This window comes from Trachypithecus francoisi, unplaced genomic scaffold, assembly GCF_009764315.1.
Source record: "Trachypithecus francoisi isolate TF-2019V2 unplaced genomic scaffold, Tfra_2.0 Lachesis_group4, whole genome shotgun sequence".
NCBI classification, from domain to species: domain Eukaryota; kingdom Metazoa; phylum Chordata; class Mammalia; order Primates; family Cercopithecidae; genus Trachypithecus; species Trachypithecus francoisi.
The window spans coordinates 4,195,357-4,220,842 of NW_022681469.1; the positions used below are offsets into that span (position 1 = coordinate 4,195,357).

At 45.9% G+C, this 25,486-nt stretch overlaps 1 pseudogene; it reads left to right on the top strand.

The window, feature by feature from the left end:
- The first annotated feature begins 17,650 nt into the window (after positions 1-17,650).
- Positions 17,651-22,291, top strand: LOC117073376 (annotated as a pseudogene).
- The last annotated feature ends 3,195 nt before the right edge of the window (positions 22,292-25,486 follow it).

The following is a 25,486-nucleotide window of genomic DNA, read 5'->3' on the forward strand; positions in this document are numbered from 1 at the left end:
TTGCAACTTTTTTCCAAATCTGAATCTAGTCTGAAATAAAAAGATTATTAAAAACAAGAAGAGGAACCAGTCATGCCTGAGGGTATCTACACCCTTCGTTTTCACCTTATGAGCCAATAAGTTCTTGTTGTTTAATCTGATTTTAGCTGAATTTTATCAGTTGTAACTGAAACAGTTTTAAATCAAAATCTTATGTTTTTAAAAGAGGAGAAAGGAAGTATAAAAATCCAATCTTTTATTTGTGTGCACAATGTAAATCAGGGTCAAAACACCAAGAAATGGGACCATGAAGCTTATTCATCAAGAAATTGGATGTATAGTCCTGAAATCAGAGACTCTTTTCACAGATCCATAGGATTGAAACTCATTTGGTTTGTTTCTAGAACAGCATTAACCACTTTCATGGTGTCCTCTTCATGCAGTCAGCCAGGACATGTTTAGATGCCTCTAAATCTGTGTGAGAAACAGTGACGTTTCCCAGCAGGGAGTCCTTGGCCGCCCTTGGCCGTGGCACATGCAACTCAGGCTGATCATTTTGTCATGTAGCTTTTGGTAAGAGAACCTGGCTGTTTGTAAGGTTAGGGCACTGCCTTTGAAAGCCATTGTGGAGGCTTAACGGAGCTTCCCGTGAGGAACGTGTTCAGCTTAAGAAGTCTCTGTTGCTATCTTTGCTTTGCCCCTTTGAGGTGAGAAAACCCCAAGGTTAAGGCTTCCTTGCCTTCTGGTGGTTTTTAGCAACCTTCCATTAGCATTCCTAGTCTCACCACGCAGACCCAGTTTCTTGAATTCTTTGTGAACCAACTTTCTTTTATTTTATTTTATTTTTTTGAGACGGAGTCTCACCTGTCGCCCAGGCTGGAGTGCAGTGGCCGGATCTCAGCTCACTGCAAGCTCCGCCTCCCGGGTTTACGCCATTCTCCTGCCTCTGCCTCCCGAGTAGCTGGGACTACAGGCACCGCCACCTCGCCCAGCTAGTTTTTTGTATTTTTTAGTAGAGACGGGGTTTCACCGTGTTAGCCAGGATGGTCTCGATCTCCTGACCTCGTGATCCACCCGTCTCGGCCTCCCAAAGTGCTGGGATTACAGGCCTGAGCCACCACGCCCGGCCAAACCAACTTTCTTGACTCTGCTCGTTTACTCATTAATGAGTTAAATAAAAATTGGGCATGTGCTTATTTCACATAATGCAGTCATCCCTCACTATTTGTGGATTCCATATGTGCACTTTTTTTTTTTTTAATGGAGTATTTCTCTCTCGCCTAGGCTAGAATGCAATGGCACGGTCTCGGCTCACTGCAACCTCCCCCTCCCGGGTTCTAGCGATTCTCCTGCATCAGCCTCCAGAGTATCTGGGATTGTAGGTGCCCACCACCACTCCCAGCTAATTTTTGTATTTTTAGTAGAGATGGGGTTTTGCCATGTTGGCCAGGCTGGTCTCAAACTCCTGACCTCAGGTGATCCTCCCGCCTCAGCCTCCCAAGGTACTGGGATTACAGGCATGAGCCACTGCACCCGGCCTGTATATGCAAATTTACTTGTGATGCCCAAGTCACTACTCAGAGCGTTTTCGTGGTCACCGGAAAACATGTGCAGAGTGATGAAGAGTTCCAGTTGTGGGATAAGCACATTCCTCGCTGAGGTTGAAAGGGCAACGCTCTGCCTTCCTGTTCCAGCTCATGCTGTAAGGGAGGGTCTTCCTTGTGGCCTATTTTGTGCCATGCTTTTCATGTTTTGGTGTGTTTTTGTAGTGATATAGCTACAGATAGTCCCAAGCACGGTGCTGACGTGCTGTCTATGTTCCGAAGCCCAGTAGGGCCATGGGTGATGTGCCTTACGGTGCTGGCCATGAGTTCAGCATTGATGCAGCAACAATACAACACAGGCAGAAAGGAGAGCCAATGTGCCCGTCTGCACAGGAGGCCATGCCAGAAGGTGCTAAAGTAATGTCTATAGTATGTGATGATGTCATGGGAAAAATGGAAAGCTGGCTAAGTTTGTGGATTCATGAGACAATGACTGGTTTTACAAAGTATAGTGGAGAGCAATACTGAGAGGTTGAAATTTAGAGAAATGTATGACCATGGTACGCAAGGTCAGGAAAATGTTAAACTCTTCTTGGCTAGTGCCTGATAGCCTATACATTTCAAAAGGTGATAGTGTCAAAAATATTAAAGTTGCAGGTGGGGCGGGTTCTGCAGGTCAGGAGACTGTGGAAGAATTTTTTAAATACCTAAGAGTTATACACTTAGGACAAGGATTGTGTGAAAGAGCAGGTTTCAACGCTGATGCTTGTTTTACAAAGACGTTGGCAAGGGAACCGGCATCATACAAATGGTACTTCTGTAACAAAACGTGTCAGGACCAGGGCTCACAGGAAGCTCTGCCGTATTTGCACAGGAGCAGTAGCTCAGTGTTCGCTAATTCAGTGGTCACGGTGACTTTCTAGAACCTGTCACCAATAACAAGAACTGGCTGTATTTTTTTTCAAGTGATTTAAGAATTGTGCTTTTACAGTCTGGTTACCTTAATTGTGGAAACTTATGTACCCAATTAACATCAGTAAGAAGCTTCTCTTCACCCAACCCAAGGATATATCCAGTTCTTGCCATGTTAAAATACCCTGCGAAATTACTTCTAATTTTATCCCATTATTTCCAACACAGAAAAGAGGCCAATTTTTGGCCAGCCATGGTGGCTCTTGCCTGTAATCCAAGCACTTTGGGAGGCCAAGGTGGGCAGATCACTTGAGGTCAGGAGTTTGAGACCAGCCTGACCAACATAGTGAAACCCTGTCTCTACTAAAATTACAAAAATTAGCCAAGCATGGTGGTGAGTGTATGTAATCCCACCTACTTGGGAGACTAAGGCGGGGGGATCACTTGAACCTAGGAGGCAGAGGCTGCAGTGAGCCAAGATTACACCACTGCACAACAGAGCAAGATTCCATCTCAAACAAAAACAAAACAAAAGGCCAATTTTTAACAATTCCATACAGAGGAGTTTTTAAAAAATCAGTTAATTGACAAGGGAACAGCCAAATCAAATTGCAATTGAAATTTTAACTTTACTAAAAAAGCACTTTTTCCTGGTAGATTTTCTGCTGTGTTCAGGGACCACTTTTGCTCACCTGAGGAGTAGCTGAGCCTGGAGGTGACAAGAGAATTGTTGATTGTTCATGGATGCAGCTTCTATGAAAAATTCTGCCTACTTCCTGCCTACTAACAGGCCTCAGTCAGACCAGGAATCTGGCTCCTGCCTGGGGAGCAGCTGACCTCACCTGGGGGGAGGCTGATTAGTCTCAACCCCCCACAGGCTAACGATTTGTTCAGAAACAGGCATCTGATGGAATTGAGGTCAGTAAGGAGGGATGATGGGTTTGGAGGTGTCTTCAAATTCAGAGAAATTCGTTCTTTCTTTTCTAAGAAATGCTCTGGAAATTCTTCTTTCTATAAAAACCACTGTAGCTGAAAAAGCAAAAAAGAAAGTAATTTCTACATTGTATACAAAAGAAAGAGACTCCAAAATCACATTAATATTGAATTATGCTTGCATTAGTTGCATCAAACAAAAAAGCTAACATTGCTGTCCCATAACATCCAGACATTAACGTTAACACTACTGTTGACAATTTCCAGGTTTGCTCAAGGGTAACTTCAAGTATTACAGGACTGCCAGGTCCATACCCCTGCTGCACAGTAACAGTCAATACTGTCTTGGTAGACAGTAGGGTTTGCAGCAGAGAAAAGGTTTGGTGATTGCAGGGTGGCCAAATGAGGAGATAGGAGAACAACCTCCAATTGATCTCCCTGAGGTGTTCTGGCTGGGGTTTTTAAGGAGATCATGGAAGGCGAGGAGTTGGAAAAGTGGGTTTGTTGATTGGTCAGGGTATGGAGGATGAAGTCCTAAGGATGTGGAAGTTGCATTCTTTGATGAGTCAGCTCCTTGTGGAGTCCTTCACGGCAGCTGGTCTCAGTAGTTTCACTGGTATGCAGGATTTGAAAGAATACTCAAAGGCAAGCCTTAATGTTTTATAATATTCAAGATGTTATGTATAGAGCAATTAAAGGGAACTATAATCTGTGACAGGGTCTATGTGATTCTGGGGCAACAGGCACCAAACAGCTATGAGGAAGGGGTCAAGGAGCCAACTGACTTCATGATGAATGCTGAGTGTGCTGCAAGCTTGGCTTGTTTTCATTTCTTTCCCTTGCTTCTTCTCTGATTAATTTTGTAAAGTTTATGGGGGCAGTTTCACAAGTTGAACAGTGTAAACATTTAAGGGAAGCCAGAGTCTTCAGATAATAGCCACATGGAAAGCCCTAGATCATCGCTGTACACACTTACCTGGTGCACTCGCTTCGCCACTTCCTTTCCTCCCGGGAACAACACTCTTTAGGTGAAATTACTGCATCCAGAAAGAAAAATGACGCATATTTCTGCAAACAGTCTATAGCTTTTGAAGACTAAGATGCGTTTATGGCCACTCCCCTGAGCTCCAACCTGTCCATGTTTGTAGCAGATGGCATTTTAAACCAGCAGTTTTAAACCACAGGTTCACAGATAGAATGGAAAGGTTCCTTTTCACCCTTTCTTTCCTCTGGATGGAGCTCTTCTGGTGCACTGCCATTCTCACCGCACAGCCTCTGAGCAGCTGCAGCTCGGTGCTACAGGGCACCCCGCTGTGATCACTGTTGGTGACAGCCACCTGCCCCTCTGTTAGTTGGGGCATCCCTGTGTCTACTGTGAACTCCAGTTGCTGGAAGCCCCTCCCTTCTGCCACTGCTGGTCTCAAGTCTACATCTTAGCCCCTACCTAGCCAGGTCCCAGCAACAGCCCCAAATCCTCGGCACTTTTGATTGTCCCAAGTCTCACAGCTGCCACTTCATGACGACAAGTGAGCCCAGTCGTGTTGGTGCCCATCTGACTCCTAGGGCCCTGCTGGCTCTTCCCAGAGGATCTAATTCTCCATCCCCAAGGGAAGGGTGTCCACCAGAGGGTACCGCAGCCCAAGAACACAGTCGAGGACTTGCCCATGCCAGCAACTACACTGAACTCTTCATATTCATGGTCTTGAGATTCATCGTGAATTTGAATGCCCTGTGGCTGCAGTGAGAAATGACTGCCTGTGGCCAGCAGGTCCAAGACCTGCCTATCTCTCCCAAAGCCTGCCTTCCACATCACCGCATGTACCATCTCCTAAACACTTTCTTATAATAATCTCTAGGATGAGCCTCTAGACCAAGGGTTGACAAACTTTTTAAAAAGGGACAGGTAGTAACTATTTAAAGCTTTGAGGGCCAGGAGGGCCAAACTGGGTCTATTGGGTAATTCCCTATAGAACCATTTAAAATGGAAACATTTCCAAATGGAAAAACCATGCTCAGCTCACAGCTCATTCCTGGCCCTGATGACAAGCCATCCAACTTGCTAACTCCTGGCCCCCAGGCCAGAAAGTGGAGGTAGCAGGTCTGATAACTGTCTCCAGTCCCTCTCCAATCTTTGCTCTAAGGATTGGCAGAAACACAAAGGTGATGAGATGCCGAAACTCTTTTTTGACTTTTCAAATTTAAGTATCAGTGTACATGATTCAAAACTCAAATAGATAGTTGCTTTTGATAAAAATCTATGCTCCTCCACTTCTCCCCAACTCTGGTTTTATGGCCCAGAAATAACCAGTATGAGCTGTGAGCTGCCCTGCCTCTGACCTCATGAGTGTTTTATCTTCATCTCTATGGACCGGCTTTCATTATTTCTCCATTGCTCCATTTCACATTTACATTCACATTCTCATTCTTCTCATCGAGGATGAGAATTTGGTTCACTGTTAGCTCCTCACTGGATGCCTAACTCTTAGGTTACCAACTACAGATGATGTCTCTCTCGCCCCGTGTACAGAAGCATGAGGGGTGTAATACTCTGTCTTACCATCTTCCTCCCCCTCCTCCTCACCAGAGTTGTTAAGGTTGGCAGGTCACATTCAAGTCTGCAGCCATCATGGTCTTCCCTGTGCTGCCCATTGGTTGATTCTAAAAGCTGAAAATCAGTAAGTTGAGTCTGCATCCTGAGTACAAGAAAGTATTGTTCCACGCCAGATCAAACAGTAAACTATGATTATATTAACAGTTTTATTTTTCCTGGGCTCTGATGGATTTTCCCCCTTCCACTGTGTTCTTTTAATCTCATCTTTAAATCCTTCCAACCTATTCAGGATCCCACCAAATCTGCATAACCCTCCCCCCTCTTTCTATGAGAAACCTGAAGTCCCACCGTTCCCAAATGGACTTACTGATTTCTTGTCACTCTCCATACACATTATCCTGCAACTCTCCTTCATGGCTTCCTTTTAGATTAGATCCACTCTTTATTCCAGTAGAGGAGTTCTTATTTTTCCTTGTTTTGTTCAACAGATAGCTTCCCAAGGTATTTGAATACAAGGGAAATAAACTTTGATTTTGTTTCAAGATTATTTCTTCTGTTTTCACATTTAGCTTTCTTATGCAGCCAAACTGTCATTTCAGATGAAAACAGATTCTCCTAAGGGTTTAAGGAACTGCTTCACAGTCTTCCAAGATCCAGTGGTGCAACTGAGAAATTTGATGACAGCCCGATGTTTGTTCCCTAAATGTTACTTCTGCTCTGGAAAATGCTGGGATCTTTCTTATGTTTGGGGCTCTAATTTTATGAGAATTATGTTTGTATAACTTAGTATTGATGTATTTTTGGCCCTCCTTGGCCCTTTCGTTCTGAAGGTTGTGCTACTTAAACTCTGGAAATTTCTTTGTCATTTGCTGATGCTTTACTGCTGTTTTTAGTTCCCACTTCCTGGAGTGCAAATTCATGGATTCACCATCTGTAAAACTTTCTTTTAATCTCATTTTCCTTCTTTCTGTTCTCCTTCCTGGGAGACTTGACCTCGTTTTCCAATCCTTCCGATCCTTCTGTAAGTTTGTAGTTTCAAGAATCTTAATTTCTAAGAGATCTTTCTCATGATAGCTGTCCTTCCTCAGTATACCATTCTTATTGCATAGATGCAACGTTTTCACACAAGCGTGAGGATATGAATTAAAATTTTGAGTTCTGTTTTTCAAAGACACCATCTATTCTTGGAATTACTTCTCTGCTGGAAAACTTTTTGCTTGTTTATCTCGGCCTCACTGTCTCGGCGCTAGCTCTCTGAGTGCCTGCTGATTCTCAGTTGTCTGTCAGGAGCTGCCCAGGCTGTGTGGCACTGGCAGCCGTTCCGTGTAAGCATGCAGGACTTCCCAACTGGCCAGTTCCACTTTAGGGTAAAAGGTGAGGACCTGGCCATTACATGGGGGGATGCCTAAATGTTAGAATGTGGAGAGAATGTGATTTCCAATATGGATTTAGATACAGTAGAGGCTGGAGAATCACCTGAGGCCAGGAGTTTGAGACCAGCCTGGGCAACATAGTGAGAGCCTGTCCCTATATTTTTGTTGTTGTTTTAATTTAAGATTAAGTGAAAACTAAAAGTAAGAGCTAGCTTTAATGTTGATATGGTTTGGATATCCTCCCACCCAAATCTTGTCTTAAATTGTAGCTCCCATAATTCCCACATGTTGTGGGAGAGGCTAAGTGGGAGATATTTGAATCAAGGGGCGGTTCCCCCATACTGTTCTAGTGATAGTGAATAAGTCTCATGAGATCTGATGGTTTTATAAAGGGAAACCCCTTTCACTTGGTTCTCATTCTCTCTTGCTGCTGCCACCATATAAGAGGTGCCTTTCACCTTCCACCATGATTGTGAGGCCTCCCCAGCCACATGAAACTGTGAGTCCATTAAACTTCTTTTTCTTTATAAATTGCCCAGTCTCTGGTATGTCTTTATCAGCAGCATGAAAACAGAGTAATACAAATGTACTAATTTAATAAATGGAAAATTAATTTATAAACTTCTGAGTAGTGTTTTCAGTGCACAAATGCTACCCTTGAGAGTACCCTGAAAGTCACATTTAAATTATATGTTGTTATTAACCCCATTCTACAAGTGGGAAGACAGACTAGATGGGTAACTTAGACAGAGATCAAGTACCTGGAAAGTGGAGGAGCCAGATGCAAACCCGATCTGTCCCACCCACGCCTGGGCTCTGCAAGGCTATGCTGTGCCAGGCTGCTGCTGGGAGCACTGGAGAGCCATGAAAGCCATAAAATCAACAAAACCCACCTTCCATAGAAACAACGATAACAGCAATCAAAGTCCACTGGAAATATTCCCCAAATGCAGACCTCCCCGCCTTACACTTGAGCCTATTTTGCCCATCCTGTTTTGATTTTTCTAAAAGCTTCCTAGTAGACACACTACAACAGGAAGAGAGGAAAACTACAGCCATTATAAAGAAAAGTGGCCAGACATGGTGGCTCACACCTGTAATCCCAGCTACTCTAGATGCTGAGGTGGGAGGATCGCTTGAACCCAGGAGTTAAGAGTCCAGCCTGGGCAACACTGGGAGACCTCATCTCTTTAAATTAAAAAAAAAAAAAGCAAGGAAGAAAAAAATAAAAAATATGAATTGAGGATGCTTTTTATAAGTGAGTAGAGTAATACACCAAGTATATTATAAAGTAGAAAATGGACAATAAGGGAGGAGAAAGTACCTGTATTCCTACTTGCTCATAAATGCATAAAATATCCCCAAGTAAATATGAGCAACTTATTTGAGGTTAGGAGTTCGAGATCAGCCTGGCCAACATGATAAAACCCTGTAGCTACTAAAAATACAAAAATTAGCCAGGCATGATGGTGCATGCCTGTAGCTACTTGGGAGGCTGAGGCAGGAGAATTGCTTGAACCCAGGAGGTGGACTTGCAGTGAGCCAAGATCATGCCACTGCACTCCAGCCTGGGTGACAGACGGAGATTCCATCTCAAAAAAAAAAAAAAAAGTGAAATTTAAAAGCTGTACTATGAGTCAGAGATGAGGAAAGTGGGACAAAAAGACAGATCCCCTTATTCCCCCGACAGTCTCTGGACACACAGTAAAACCAGGAGCAGGGAACACACAGAGCCTGGTGCTGGAGATGAACTCCTCCCAGCTGGAGACCCCAAGGTCTGCACAGAGGAAGGGCAGGGGCAGAGGCAGCTGCTCTTCAGGCCTATCATCCACAACAGCAGAGAGGACCCACTGTTAGAAGGACAGGCTGCCTCTCCAGGGACAGATGTGCAGAGCAGACAAGAGAGGAGACCAGCAGAAAGCTGAATGTATACATCAATCCTTCCTACTCTTTCCCCTAATAATTTTAGGCTTGATTTCAACTTGCCAGAAAAGAAATTGCTATGGACAAGAGACTTCATGGAAAACTAACTGGTCATCAGGGTCCCAGCTCAGCCTGAGTGGCTGCTAGATCTGCTCACTCATCCCTCCTCCTAAGTTTGGAGTGCTCTGTTGCAGTGCAGGGTACTGCCTAGCTGGCCTGCAGAGGGGGTCTCTGTGCCCAGTCCAGACAGACATGATTCTCTCTGCACATACCCAAGGCTGGGATCAGATCAGTGGCCCCTGGGACAGTGGGGTTCCTTTCACTAAATACACACAGTATAGTCATATAATTTTACACAGAAAAGGGGTCAACATAGCTGGCTGGCATTTGAGTCTCTAGGTTCTATTCAGTAAAATGTGTAACTGGGTTTTTTCTTTGATCTTTGAGACAGGATCTTACGCTGTCACGCAGGCTGGAGTGCAGTGGCACAATCTCAGCTTACTGCAACCTCCACCTCCGGGGTTCAAGTGATTCTCCTGCCTCAGCCTCCCAAATAGCTGAGACTATAGGTGCCCACCACCATGCCTGGCTAATTTTTGTATTTTTAGTAGAGATGGGGTTTTACCATGTTGGCCAGGCTGGCCTCAAACTCCTGACCTCAGGTGATCCGCCTACCTCAGCCTCCCAAAAGTGCTGGGATTACAGACATGAGCCACTGTGCCTGACCTGTGTTTTTAACTTATCTTTAATAACACCTTAGTCATACAACATCCCCAGGTAGTCAGTTCTCTTAAAGTGAATATGGGTCTCCATCCAGACTTTCAATAAGCAGAATGAGATCTAATTAATAACATCTAAGAGTTCTAGAGGAAAAAAAAGCCTTTAAATTCTTATGTGTAATCATTAGAAAAGGTATAACACTCCCATGCACCCTGTGTGTATGTTAACAAGATGAACTTCGGTCTCTTTCGGGGTGAGGCTCTCTAGTTAGGAGGGCAGGGTGCTGCTGTCAAGAGCATCACCCACAGCATCATTTAGAGAAACGGGAAAAGCCACACCCAGAGTGCACCTGCAGCCAACGCCCTCAGTCCTCATACCAACCTCCGAATCCTGGGTGAACATTTCTGACAGTTTGTCTCCAATTAAGAGTCAAAAGCCCCTACCTGACAGCTGGGAGTGCTCTGTTCTTCCACTGTCTGCACTTTTCTGGGACAGTGCACTTGACTTGAGGGAGATGGCTCCCCAGCCATTTCCCTGCCTCTCCCAGGGGCTGCAGTGGACTCCCTGGCCTGGTTGCCCCGGAGACAGCCAGTTATAGGGACTTGATGTCTGTCCTCCTTGGGCGCTGGGGGGCCTCCACCTCCAATCTTGCATGTGAGACCCTCGTTGCCACCATTTCTTCCTCACACTTCACTGATGGCCACCCAGAGTTCTATCCAGAACACAGTGAGATTCACTACCCTACGCACCACAAGAAACAAAAAAGGAAGGAAGGAAAGAAAAGTATTAGGCACAACAGGCTTGTACCGTGTGACTTAGTGAGTTGGTCAAAATGTAACAGTTGGTCTTTTGGTTTTCTGTCATTACTAAGCCACAGGGAGAAATCAGCGGGGCAGTTTGACAGCTGCCCTTAAACACCTAGTTCTAGAAAAGAACTTTCAACTTTTGGTAACTTATAATAATATTCGTTAGCATGTTTTTCCCCTAGACTTTAAAAGTATGTGAAACATCACCCAGTGAGCAGTACAGAGATCATTAACTGTACATGAATTCCAGTTTAAACCTGTTTCTCTGCCTTCAAAACCAGTTGACCGAGAACAGATTAAAAAGCTTAAAAAGGAAGATAGATCAAAAAGATTTAAAATAAAGGCTTCATTTTCAGCTGAATTATTATTAAGCATAAACCCACCCTGTGGGAGCACCTGCCAGAGACGTTTGGAATTCCTGGAGAAAAATGTTGGGGAAACAGTTGCTTCTTTAGAATCTTAGCATAGTGTCATATTTCTGTGCTTAATTGGCTTCAAAATAACCTGGGATAGAATTAAAGAATCAAGACACTCTGATCTACTATTTATATTAATTCAGGACAGCCCACAGGACAGGGTTAGTCTTGTACAGCAAAGTTCTATTAACCCCTTTTTTGTTTTCTTAAGTCAAGAACATTTGTGTTTTAAAAAGTATTGGGTGAAAAGAAAGTTTGCAAGCAACTAGAGCTAAACATTTGTTCTCTGCTGTCTTTTCCCCCAATCATATCCCCTGAGACTCCCCTGAGAAGTGCGTGTTTTGCATACGGGTGCTGATTTGCAGGCTCACCTGTGTCTCAGGTCGTCCTTCTCTCCTAATCAGGATGCCTCACCCCTCCCTCATGCTGGTGCGAACATCAGTCTCACGACATCCATACAGGTCTGCAGTGACCTCAATTATTGCTTCCTCAGAAGAAGGAGTTCGACTGAGGAGACAGAAGGCAGAAGGAGAAACCAACCGAGGCAAGGTTTAGAGCAGGAGAGAAAGTTAATTAAAAAGCTTTAGAGGGCCAGGCGCACTTGGTCACACCTGTGATCCCAGCACTTTGGGAGGCTGAGGCGGGCAGATCACAAGGTCAGGAGTTCGAGACCAACCTGGCCAACATGGTGAAACCCTGTCTCTACTAAAAATACGAAAATTAACCAGGCTTGGTGGTGTGCACCTGTAATCCCAGCTACTCAGGAAGATGAGGCAAGACAATCGCTTGGACTGGGGAGGTGGAGTTTGCAGTGAGCTGAGATCATGCCACTGCACTCCAGCCTGGATGACAAGAGACTCCATCTCAAAAAAAAAGTACCTTTAGAGCAGGAAGGAAAGTACACTTGGAAGAGGGCCAGGCAGGCGACCTGAGAAACAAGTGCACGGCTTGACCTTTTGACTTGGGGTTTTAGACACTGGCATACTTCCAGGGTCTTGTGTTACTTCTCCCCACTCACCCAACTCCTGAGACCTTATCAGGAAGCTGATGAGTTCCAGGTGTTTTCTATCTGTTAGTAGACTGCCTTTCCCTGGCGCTGGCTGCAACCAGTTATCAGTTTAGAGAGACGGTTAACAACTGCCTGACTCTCACTTGATGGTGGCCCAACACCCCTGGTGTGTTGAGGGGAGCCTTCTCCTGCCCCACTCACACCCGACTAGCTACCTACTGTGAACATTCTCTTCTTCCAGTCTCTCCCACACACAGAACTCCTCCTCTTCTTCAAGCACAGTCCCTCACTTCCAAGTTGGCTTTGTTTTGTTTTGAGGATATTGGGCATTGAGTTATGAGATCTTGTGTTCTGCAGCGCTTAATATCTGCTTAACCATTTGTTAGGTTTCACTGGAGTTCGTTGCTATGCCTTCTCCAAATCCTTCAGGGCTCAGAGCCTCATTCACATGTTTGGAGGTGAAGTCCGCACAGAATGCTGGTGAGATGGAGAGGGCAGGATCTGTGTGTCTTTGAAAAAGCTCACGGTCCGCGGAGATGGTGCTACCACAGAAGCTTGATGACGTTTCGGAAGCATGGAGGAGGATCCCAGAGAGGAGTCTGCTGGGGAAAAGGTGATTCCCCAGTGGTCTTGGGGGAAGGAGAATTACCCACGCAGACCCTTTACCTACTTCACACTAGCCTGGCATGTTCTCATCCCCTTCAGAGCTGAGTGCAAAGGCAACGTTTCTCTGCCTGAGCATTGCAGGACACCGTTGAGATGCCTGAGCGGGGAGGCTCTGGGGTGGGATGGAGGTTTTGTCTTCAATACACTTAGGCCAGGGTTTCTCAGCCTCCGCACCGCTGACCTATAGGGCCGGATGGTTCTTCGCTGTGGGGGCTGTCCTGTGCACTGTATGATGATCTTTGGTTTCCCTGGCTTCCCCCCGCTAGATGTCAGTGAAGCATCCCCGCCTTCCCTTCCAGTCACTGCCCTCAATTTTGACAATAAAAAATGTCTCCAGGCATTCCAAGGTCCCCTGGGGACATTCCGTTAGGGTCTTATTAGCAGTCCTTCAAGACTCACAAGGTAAGCTTTTGTAGGTCTTCTCAGAGATGTGCGAAGGTCTTTTTACTCTGCACCTCTTTGTGATCACATAATATCTGTTAGCATTCTTGGAAGTGGTGGTTTTATGGAACACGCCTTGGAAAGGCTGGTTTAAGAAACATTCCTTCTGTGGGAGTCCTGCCGGAGGGTCCCATGCCGAGAAACAGAATTGCGCGCCTTCTGTGAGCAGCACCAGAGAATTCCTGAAGCAGGTGCAGCCGGAAGCGCTTCTCTTCCGCTCTAAGCGCACTTTCCTACTCACTCTGTTTCTTTGACTATCTGCTTCTGAAGGTGAGTGTTGGAAGCAGAATTACACCCTGGAGATGGAGATACTGACATCTGCACAGGTTTTAATCTTCCTGGGGTAGAAAACGTGGGAGGAACTGGTGTTGCCAAAGTCCTGGTGGTCCCAAGCCCCCCACTCTACACCTGCTGCTCTCCTCCACCTGCAAACTCCCTTAGGGGCGCTTCTATCTCCTTTGTCCTCTTCTAAGTGTTCAAGTGATGTTCTGAAATGCCGTATTCCCCTCCCCTAAGTCCCAGCAGACAGCCTCACATCTACTAAGGAAACGTGGCGACATTGTCAGCTCACATGGTCTCTCCCAGGCTGAACCCTGCAGATTCCTCACACACAGTGTGTCCCAGCTAGACTTTTATGTGCAGTGTCAGAAGATTCTTTTTTTCTCCTTGTAGTGCTTGGGTCCAAGCAAGCAAGAGATTTGGGGTTGACAAGTTGTTCTACTCGGTAAAAATGTACTTTTTCTGCCTTACATGAAGCATCAGGGAAACCAGATGTATCTCCTTGAATATTTATGGTCTCACAGCTTCTTCTATTAATAATTCATCACACACGGTAGTGTCTACCCATCAACAAGGGCTACACAGGCAAAGAGAAGGAACAGAGGAAGTCCCCCTCCTCCCTCACCCTGGAAGTCCCTGAACCCTAACCGGACAGATGGGGAGCCACATGTCTTGCTGGGCTCACCCTGTGAAAGATAATAAAACACACTTTGTTGGAATTTTCCATAACAAGCCTTTATTACTTTAATAAATCATGGGGGGAAATCAACAGGAAAAGCCTTGCTTTTCCAGCCAAACGCCTAAAAGGAACAGTAGACTTCTTTTGTCGTTTTGGGGCCAAATATCGTTGCTAAATTAGTCTGTTTGAAATACATAAAGAAGCTTTTAGCCTCATACAAGTTAGCTTTGTCTTCAGCTCATAGAACTTTCAGGATTATAAAAGCCTTTGTTTCTGATTATGTTATATTCACCATAAGAGTGGCAGACAATATTAAAGTCAACAGATAAAGTCACCTGGAATTTTAACACATAGAGACACGCTTTGTCACCTTCATGTCTTGCTTTGTAATCTAGGACTGGTGAGCCTGCATGTATAATATGTACTGAAAAGCAAAAGTGATCTCACTCTCTAAATTCTTGTTTTATGAATTGCTTTTAGTACAAACAAATTGTAGTCCTCATTTCTTACAATGTATACACATAGGTGCACACATGCACGCACACACACGCACACACACGCACATTCACGCACGCATGCGCACACACGCACGCACGCACATGCACACGCACGCACATACACGCACACGCACGCATGCACACACGTGCATGCGCACACTCACCACGCACACACATGCACTCACATGCACACGTGCACATGCATGCACACACACGCATGCACACACGGGTGCACACACACATGCACACACACACAACGATGACTTCATGGCATTTCATTATACGTATTATTCTGTGACAGTTCACCTAATTCTCTACTGGTTAATATTAAAGTCCCTTCTACTTTTTTCCTATTATTTGAAACAAATGCTGTGATGAGTATTCTTATATTACCATGGCTTGTGGCTAATCTCCTTTTTGTCTCTCCCTCCCCTGTCCCGCCAGAAAAAGGTCTGTGCCCGCAGATCTCTCCTTGTCGCACCACCTCACTCCAGTCAGTGTGGAGCAGCAGGTGACAGACTCTTCAAGTTTTTCCTTCGCCGCTCAGACACAGCCTCGGGAGCCATCAGTACAGACCGCAGGAGAGCCGTGCCCAGACTGATCCCTGCAGGGCGGTCTCCTGCTCAAAGAAACTATCGGGAAATTAGTCACAGAATCAACCTGCAGGGGACTCAAAGCCTCTGTGATGGGATTTATTGCACTGGAGATTTGAGAGCTCAAAACCCTAGTGCATAAACATTGGATTTTGACATTATATTAAGATAAGCGTGGGGTTTTCCCGAGGTTAGAGGCTCTCCAGGTTTTTTTCTCGGGGACGACCTGTCACAAGGTGAGTGTTGGAGCATTCAGCAGCAGAGGCAAGCTGCACAGCAGGGTCACGAAAGTCCAAGGAAGGGCTCCGTATGCAGCTGGCTGCCCCTGCCCTCCTGCAGCACACTCCCCACTGTGGCATCTGTGCCCCCAGGGACACTGGGCATCCTTGGTTCCTCAGGTCACAGTCAGCCGGCTCTAGCAAGCTCTCCGGTATCTCTTCTTATAAGTATACTAATCATAACTCAATCATATGATGACTTCTTCTAAGCCTAATCACTCCCAAAGATGCCTCTCCAACTACCATCACATGGGGGTGAGGGTGTCAATGTATGAATTCTGAGGGGAGCATGGTTCCTAACAGTGAGGTTTGCACCTTACGAGAAATGATTGAAATCAATGTTCACACAGACTAGAGGATATAGATACAGATGAGATGAAGGAAAACCTGTATTTGGGTAAATTTTTATTTTCTTTCCTTGGAGCCAGCTCTAATGACCTCTAACACAAAACAGTTTTCAGTTTGTTGTTGAGTATCAGTAGATCTGTTTCTTTCCTTTTACTTCTTTAAACTGTCAGCCTTTATTGTCTTAAAGACCCCTGTGCAGATGTGATTAGTTCAAAAACAACAAGCCCATCATTTTACAAACAAAGACTCAATGTGTTAAATTCTCTAATTCATTAAGAGCTCCTTTAGCTCTGCAAACCCTGTGAACTAGGCTGCTGGCAAACTATTTGTTAGAACAACAGGTCTGTAAGGCATGTCCTAATCTCTAATTAGGGCCTCAGCCAGCAAGAATGTTCTCAGTTTTTGGAGAACATTATCTCAGCTTCGGTGCCTGGGGCATAAACAGGACCTGCCGCTACATTGGTTGTTGTCCTCGTACCTGCAGGAGGGAACTCAGAAAATAAAAGGCATTTAGCTCCCAAGCAGAAACCAACCCACTAACCCGAGGAGTAGGAGTCAGCTGCTTTTTCCACACCAGGAGTGAACACTGGCTTCCCATGGTCATGAGGAATATAAAATTATGGTTCTTTTAGACCAAAATGAGTTTACTGGAGTTAGGCACCCCCACGTGGGTGCGGCCTGAGCACAACACCTCTACGTGACCAGTAATAGCAGTAACAGCCCCTCAGCACAGTATGGGCTCTTGCTGTTCACAAGGTCTGCTTGGATGCCCCTGACCTTATTTCCTTTCTACTTCTTAGCGTGGGGAGGAGTTACCAGGCTTCTTGGAACTTGGGAAGAGAAATAACCATGGCGATGAGCTGAGAAAAATAATTATATTTTCAGAAAAGCAATTATTACTGCCAGACATTCTGATAAGTCTCCTGAAGGGCATACAGGTTTTATTACAACAATTATTTTACTGTCTTGTTTTCCAAGAAGCTGCCTCAAAATCGTCCAAAGACCAAGAAGGGAACTAATAACTTTGTTGTGAACTTCTATTAGAGTGCAGAGGCACAGCTAGGGTGGAAGTGGCGAGGGAAATATGTGTATTATTTTTTGAAGTAGGCAGTTTACACCATGGAGAAGATACCAGTTGAGCCCAGTTCTTCCCTTCCCGAAGCATTTCTATAGAAAGCTGTGTTGTGCTGTAGATCAAGAGGAGATACGCAGCTCTCAGGTCCTCCTCACCTCAGAAAAGTCCCTGTGGGGATTGTGGCCACATGGAGGAGAGAATAAATTCAATATTCATGAGGCAGTCACTCACATGAGCCAGCATGCTTTAGGGCTCCTTGTTACCCAGCAGAGGGAGGAAAAGGCAGCTCAGCCTCTGAGCCCCATACCTGTCCCTGGGCTCTGCCCCGACATCCTCTAGAGAATGCGTGCACTGAAGAAAGGCTCTGTCACCAAAAAGAGTCAAACTCTGTAAAGTATTTGAAGAGATTTATTCTGAGCCAAATATGAGTGACCATGGGCCGTGACACAGCCCCCAGGAGATTCTGAGAACATGTGCCTGAGGCGGTCGGTGTACAGCTTGGTTTTACAGATTTTAGGGAGGCAGGAGACATCAGTCAAATACATTTAAGAAATGCATTGGTTTGGGAGGCGGCGGCAAGGCCGCTCCACCGCACACGCACACACAGATCTCGGCAGTGGGAACGCAGATGACAGGCCCGTCACATGGAAGCCACCGCCGCCACTCCGTTAACAGCAGCAACAGCCACAGCAGCAGCCGCAGGCAGCGCCGCGCTGAACAAAAGTCGTCCGAGCTGCGGCCCAAATGCCCAGGCTTGACCGCCGCGAAGGCCAACCCCGGGAAGCGTGTATGTTCTGTTTTGTGCTTTTTCTTTTAGAAGCCACTAAAGGGTGTTAGGGATGCTTCTGACTATTATGAAGGCCAAAAGGCCTGTTGACTGGGGCTGCTCTTAACCCTTTCCTGTTTGCTGAGAATGCAGCCGTTTGACAGTAACCTAAAGTCTTTCCAAAAGGTCCAGGTTCCTAAGAACATCTCCTCGAATTCGTAACCATGGGGGATATGAAGACCCCAGACTTTGATGACGTCCTGGCAGCATTTGACATCCCAGATATGGCTGATCCTAAAGCAGCTATTGAGAATGGACATGATGACCACGAAAGCCACATGAAGCAGAACCCTCACGGAGAGGAGGACTCCCACACACCACCATCTTCCAACGCGGATGTCAGCACGATCTTCCAGAATGTTTGGAGCATCGACTCCTCCGAGGGTGGGAGAAAGACAGTTATAACCACCAGCAATGGCCGACACAATGGGTTTCTCACAGCGTCCTCCCTTTACAGTTACGGTAAAGATGGAGCGAAGTCCTTGAAAGGAGACGTGCCTGCCTCCCAGGTGACTCTGAAAGACATAACGTTCAGCCAGTTTAGCCCGATCTCCAGTGCTGAAGAGTTTGATGATGATGAGAAGATGGAGGTGGATGAACCCCCTGACAAGGAGGAGGTGCGATCAAGCTTCAGGCCGAAGGTGTTGACAGGGTCGGCTCCCCAGCAGGACTGCGATAAGCTGAAGGCACTTGGGGGGGAAAACTCCAGCAAAACTGGACTCTCTACGTCAGGCAATATGGAGAAAAACAAAATTGTTAAGAGAGAAACCAAAGCAAATTCTATAAACCTGAGTGTTTATGAACTTTTTAAAGTCAGAAAAGCAGAGGATAAGTTGAAGGAAAACTCTGACAAGGTGCTGGAAAACAGAGTCCTGCATGGGAAGCCGAGCTCCGAGAAGAAGGACACCGGCCTCCACGGCATTGTGCCACAAAGACAAAGTCATCCTCCAAGCTCTCATCCTGTATCGCTGCTATCGCGGCTCTCAGTGCTAAAAAGGCGGCTTCAGACTCCTGCAAAGAACCAGTGGCCAATTCGAGGGAATCCTCCCCGTTACCAAAAGAAGTACAGGACAGTCCGAGAGCCGCCAACAAGTCTCCTGAATCCCAGAATCTCATCGATGGGACCAAAAAACCATCCCCAAAGCAACCGAATAGCCCCAGAAGCATCTCAAGGGAGAACAGCAGCAAGGGATCCCCGTCCTCTCCCACAGAGTCCACACCAGCAACCCCCAAAGTCTACGTAAAAACCATTAAGACATCTTCTGGGGAAATCAAGAGAACAGTGGCCAGGGTATTGCCAGAAGTGGATCTTGACTCTGGGAGGAAACCTTCCAAGCAGACAGCATCCGTGATGGCCTCTGTGACATCCCTTCTGTCATCTCCAGCATCAGCCGCTGTTTTTTCCTCTCTCCCCAAGGCACCTCCCCAGTCCGTGGTCATGACCAATGCAGTTTCCCCTGCAGAGCTCACCCCCAAAACAGGTCACAATCAAGCCTGTGGCTACTGCTTTCCTCCCAGTATCTGCTGTGAAGACAGCAGGATCCCAAGTCATTAATTTGAAGCTTACTAACAACACCACAGTGAAAGCCACAGTCATATGTGCTGCCTCTGTCCAGAGTGCCATCAGTGCCATCATTAAAACCACCACCACCATCCAGCAGCAAATTGTCATGGTGCCAGCATCCAGCCCGGCCAACACCAAACTCCTGCCAAAGACTGTGCACCTTGCCAACCTTAACCTTTTGCCTCAGGGTGTCCAGGCCACCTCTAAACTCTGCCAAGTGCTAACCAAACCTCAGCAACAAATAAAACAGGTAATAATCAATGCAGCAGCCTCGCAAACCCCCCTCACCAAAAGGTGTCTCAGGTCCAGGTGGTGTCATCCTTGCAGAGTTCTGTGGTGGAAGCTTTCAACAAGGTGCCAAGCGGTGTCAATCCAGTACCTGTTTACATCCCAAACCTCAGTCCTCCTGCCAATGCAGGAATCACATTACCGACGCATGGGTACAAGTGCTTGGAGTATGGGGACTCCTGTGCACCAGCACTTTGGGAGACCGAGGCAGGTGGATCATGAGGTCAGGAGATTGAGATCATCCTGGTTAACATGGTGAAACACGTCTCTACTAAAAAAAAAAAAAAAAAAAAAAAAAAAAAAAAAATTAGCTGGGAGTGGTGGCAGGCACCTGTAGTCCCAGCTACTGGGGAGGTTGAGGCAGGAAAATGGCATGAACGTGGGAGGTGGAGCTTGCAGTGAGCAGAGATCGTGCCACTGCACTTCAGCCTGGGTGACAAGGCAAGATTATGTCTCAAAAAAAAAAAAAGGAAGAAGAGTCTGACCCAGCACTGCGACAGATGGAGCGTGTGCATCAAAGTAACATGCAACCATTGTACAAAGAACCTCGCTTTTCACAACAAATGCAGCCTCCTTTCCCATGCCCGTGGGCATAAGGAGAAAGGGGTGGTAATGCAATGCTCTCACTTAATTTTAAAGCCAGTCCCAGCAGATCAAATGACAGTTTCTCCATCAAGCAATACTTCCACTTCAACTTCCACTCTTCAGAGCCCTGTGGGAGCCAGCACACACACTGTCACAAAAATTCAGTCTGGCATAACTGGGACAGTCATATCAGCTCCTTCAAGCACTCCCATCATCGCAGCCATGCCCCTAGATGAAGACCCCTCCAAACTGTGTGACATAGTCTAAAACGTTAGGAGTGTAATGAAGTCTTCCAGGACGAGACGTCACTGGCTACACATTTCCAGCAAGCTGCAGATACGAGTGGACAAAAGACTTGCACCATCTGCCAGATGCCGCTTCCTAACCGGTGCAGTTATGCATCACACCGGAGAATCCATCAGCACAAATCTCCCTACACTTGCCCTGAGTGCGGGGGCCATCGGCAGGTCTGTGCACTTCCAGACCCACGTCACCAAGAACTGTCTGCACTACACGAGAAGCGTTGGTTTTCGATGTATGCATTGCAATGTTGTGTACTCTGATGGGGCTGCTCTGAAGTCTCGCATTCAAGATTCTCACTGTGAAGTCTTCGGTAAGTGTCCTATTTGTCCAGTGGCGTTTAAGTCTGCCCCAAGCACACATTCCCACGCCTACACACAGCATCCTGGCATCAAGATAGAAGAACCAAAAATAATATGTAAGTGTTCCATGTGCGACATCGTGTTCACCCTGCAAACCTTGCTGTATCACCACTTTGACCAACACATTGAAAACCAGAAGGTGTCTGTTTTCAAGTGTCCAGACTGTTCTCTTTTATATGCACAGAAGCAACTTATGATGGACCGTATCAAGTCTGTGCACAGAACATTGAAAAGTATTGCAGGGCCTCCAAACTTGGGTATAAACTTGCCTTTGAGCATTAAGCCGGCAACTCAAAATCCAGCAAATCAGAACAAAGAGGACACCAAATCCATGTATGGGAAAGAGAAATTGGAAAAGAAGTCTCCATCTCCTGTGAAAAAAAAAAATCAATAGAAACCAAGAAAGTGGCCAGACCTGGATGGACGTGTTGGGAGTGTGGCCACCTGTTCATGCAGAGAGATGTGTACATATCCCACTCAAGGAAGGAGCACGGGAAGCAAGTGAAGAAACACCCCTGCCGCCAGTGTGACAAGCCTTTCAGCTCGTCCCACAGCCTGTCCCAGCACAACCGGATCAAACACAGAGTCATCAGGAAAGTGTACGCCTGCTCACACCGCCCAGACTCCAGAAGAACCTTTATCAAACGATGGATGCTGGAGAAGCACGTCCATCTGGTGCACGGCATTAAGGACGCTGCCCTGAAAGAAGTGACTCGCCACCAATGAGGAGGAAGCACAAATAAAAGAAGACACCAAGGTCCCCAGTCCCAGGCGGAAGTTGGAAGAACCAGTTCTGGAGTTCAGGCCCCCCCGAGGAGCCATCACTCAACCACTGAAAAAGCTGAAAATCAATGTTTTGCAGGTTCACAGATGTGCCGTGTGTGGCTTCACCGCCGAAAACCTGCGGCAGTTCCACGAACACATCCCTCAGCACAAATCCGATGGTTCTTCCTGCCAGTGCCGGGAGTGTGGCCTCTGCTCCACGTCTCACGTCTCTCTGTCCAGGCACCTCCTCATCGTACACAGGTTAAAGGAACCTCAGCCAGTGTCCAAGCAAAATGGGGCCGAGACGATAACCAACAGGAGAACAAACCCAGCCACGAGGATGAATCTCCTGACGGCGCCGAGTCAGACCGAAATGCAAAGTGTGCGCAAAAACGTTTGAAACTGAAGTTGCCTTAAATACTCACACGCGAACACACACGCATGTGAGTATTTGTTGGATTCATCACATCCAAAAGGATGAGCTCAGCTGAGAAACAGCCACAGATGCTCCATGAGGAAAATCCCTGTCCACATTGGAATAAAAAAGACATTTTTTGTTACAAAAAGTTTGCAGTATAATAGAGTTAACTGTACTGTGTAGGCTGTTGCAATATATTCTCTTTCAACATACCTTCCTTCTTCACCTCATCGTATATATCCTCAATAAGTATTAATTAAAACAGTTTTTGAGTTTCAAAGAGTTGGTATATATTTAAATGAATAACTTTTTATACTCTTTGCTACATGTTTGTGTCAGTATTTAGTGGAAAACGATTTTAGTTGTTTTGGGTTAGAATTTTTCTTTTTGTACTGTTTCTTTAAAACAGAGTTCTTAGTAACAGGGGCAGTTCTGAATTCAAATAAACCACTTTGTATGTTTGGATTTTGAATGGGTTAACTAAAGACAGGCTAAAACAATGCCTTTTTTAGTGTTTTCAATTTTTTGAATTCACTACATAAACTGTAAGTAATTGTGGATCTCAAAAGCACTAGAAAATTTCAAGTGTCTTAGCACTTCCTGGATATGCCTGCTCTGAGGGAGTGAGTTCAGGTTTGAGAAAACAGCACTCCAGTGTGGGCGCAGCTTTGCCTTCAGGCCACGCCAATGGGTGTTGAAAGCAGCCTTGCAGGTCGCTCCTTTCCCACTCGTGGATAAAAACTGAAGCCAGGAATCTACTAAGGAATGCTGATTTCCTCGATTCCATTTTGAGGAATGGGGAAGGCTATTCTAAAGAAAAAAAACATGGGACTGGTTTTCTGGGCAGATCTGCAAGTCTGGCTTTAAGAGCGCAAGGCGGGAAAGTAATGAAAGGGCTGGACTACTATAAAAGTTACAAATACGTAGTTAGACCAATAGGTTTTTATAGTCAGGTTTTTGTCATGTCATTTATTAACTATTATAGAAACACAACTAAGAACATCAAGCATTTCTCTGGCTCTTGACAGAAAAAATACGATCAGTTGACTTAACCCTTTGCTGTCAAAAGAGTTGGCGTTTCCTGTTCTGTGTGCTGCTGCCAAACGTTGTGCGTCATGCGCGTCCGTGTGAAGAGACCAGCAAACAGACTTTGTGTAAGCAACAAGGTTGTTGGTTTCACCTGGGTGCAGGCGGGCTGAGTACAAAAAGAGAGTCAGCAAAGGGTGGTGGGATTATCATTAGTTCTTACAGGTTTGGGATAGGCGAACAAAGGACCTTCTCAAGGGTGGGGGGAGAATATTACAAGGTACTTTCTTAAAGGCGGGGGAGAATATATCGTATCAGTTAGGGTGGGGCAGGAACAAATCGCAATGGTGGAATGTCATCAGTTAAGGCTATTTTCACTTCTTTTGTGGATCTTCAGTTGCTTCAGATCCTCTGGATGTGTACGTGCAGGTCACAGGGGATACGATGGCTTAGCTTGGGCTCAGAGGCCTGACATTCTGGTACTTTTTCGGGGGAGGCACAGCGTCAACCACTGACTTATCAATGCAGCCACCTGTGTATTGCAATTGGCCGTTCCCTTAAGCGCTGAGCCACCCGGGTTTAGTTCAGCCATTTCAAGAAGTATATTTAACGTCTGTAGTTCTGCTTTATTAAAATGCAGCAGAGGTACTCTTCAGTCCCTTCCGTTTATAGTCCTCTGAGAGAGTTCTATCTTTTGGTTTTGTTTTGTGTTTTATTTTGCATTTTATATTTTGTATTTATCCCTGAACATGTTTTGTACTTTTTTTTAAGAAAAATAATTATTTTGTGTATATATAGATACTTGCATGATATACTGTAGTCAACGTTCGGTTCCTTGAAAGGTCTTGCTGCTGTCAGGTGTTATACACTCCATCCATCATAACTGTATGAAACACATTTCGTATGTAAATAAATGTGGGACATTTGGGAAAAAAAAGAAAGAAAGAAAAGAAAAGAAATACATTGGTTTGGTTCAGAAAGGCAGGCCAACTCAAAGCAGTGGGGAGCTTCCAGGCTGTAGGTAAATTTAATTATTTTCTGGTTGACAATTGGTTGAGTTTATCTGAAGACCTGGGATCCACGTAAAGGAATGTTCAGGTTAAGATAAAGGATTGTGGAGACCAAGTTGTATTGTGCAGACGAATCTTTCAGATAGCAGACTTCAGAGAGAGCAGGTTGTAAAATGTTTCTTATTGAACCTAAAAGGGTGCCTGTCTCTTAATTGATTGTCTCCAGGATCTGGAAAGAAAGGAGGGAAAACAAAGGGGACAGGGGATTCTCCATAGAAAGTGGATTTTTCCCGCAAGAGACTTTGCAGGGCAATTTTAAGATACGACAGAGAAACATGTTTTGCGGCAAAACGTTTTGATTTTTTCCTTTGTTATGCCAGAGTCAGATTGGAAAGTAAGTCACGATACACAGGATTAAATAAAACCCATCTGATGAGAACTTACGGTTTGTAGCGCATGACTCCCCAGACCCCTTAGAATTTGGGCAAGATAAAAAAATCAGAGCTTAGTCCTCGGGTCTCATGGGTCAATGAGTTTGAAAGCAGCCCGCCTGGGATATTGGTCTTCGGTCTAGTAAGGACACATTGAAGTTACTCCAGGAAGAGAAGCTGGAATCACCCCAGGAAGAGAAGCTGGAATCACCCCAGGAAGAGAAGCCGGCTTCCCTGTGAACGGACAGCCCCTCAGTCGATCGCCCCTTCACATTCGACTCAGCCTGGACTTCAGGAAAACTCTGGGCTGGGGGCTGTGAGTGGAATTCCCATACACATGCTCCACCGCCTGCCCTCTTCAAGTCCACTAATAGTTGACCTTGGGTGAAACTGCAGGGGATGTTTTAAAAATGGCTTTTATTTCTATTTGTATAAACAAGCAGAAGTCAGGCTCCTATTCCCAATCCAAGCCTTTATGGGAAGTTTTCCTCCAGCCCCAAGTCTTCATGTGTCCTCCAAGGTGAGAGTCACCATTCTTTGGAGCAGCCCCAGAAAAGTGAAGTCTCCACCTACCTGGTCTTCTTCCCCCCAAGGGATAAACCTGGGCCCAGCACCCAGCTGCTGTCAGGGCAGAGTGATTGTGAGCCAAGGGGAGGAGGGTCCCTGTAACACTGCGTGACCATGCCCTCATGGGTGGGGGGCCTCTGGCCCTGTCCATCACACACAGCTGCTGGGAACGCTCTGGCCAGCCTTTCCTCCTGCAGTGAATTACCTTGTTGATTTCCAAATTCAATCAGTCAGCCTTCAGGCTGACTGGTCTATGCGCCCACTAAGCCACATGTGAAGTCCCATGTTCTCACTGCATGGACACTTACACCACAACTTTGAA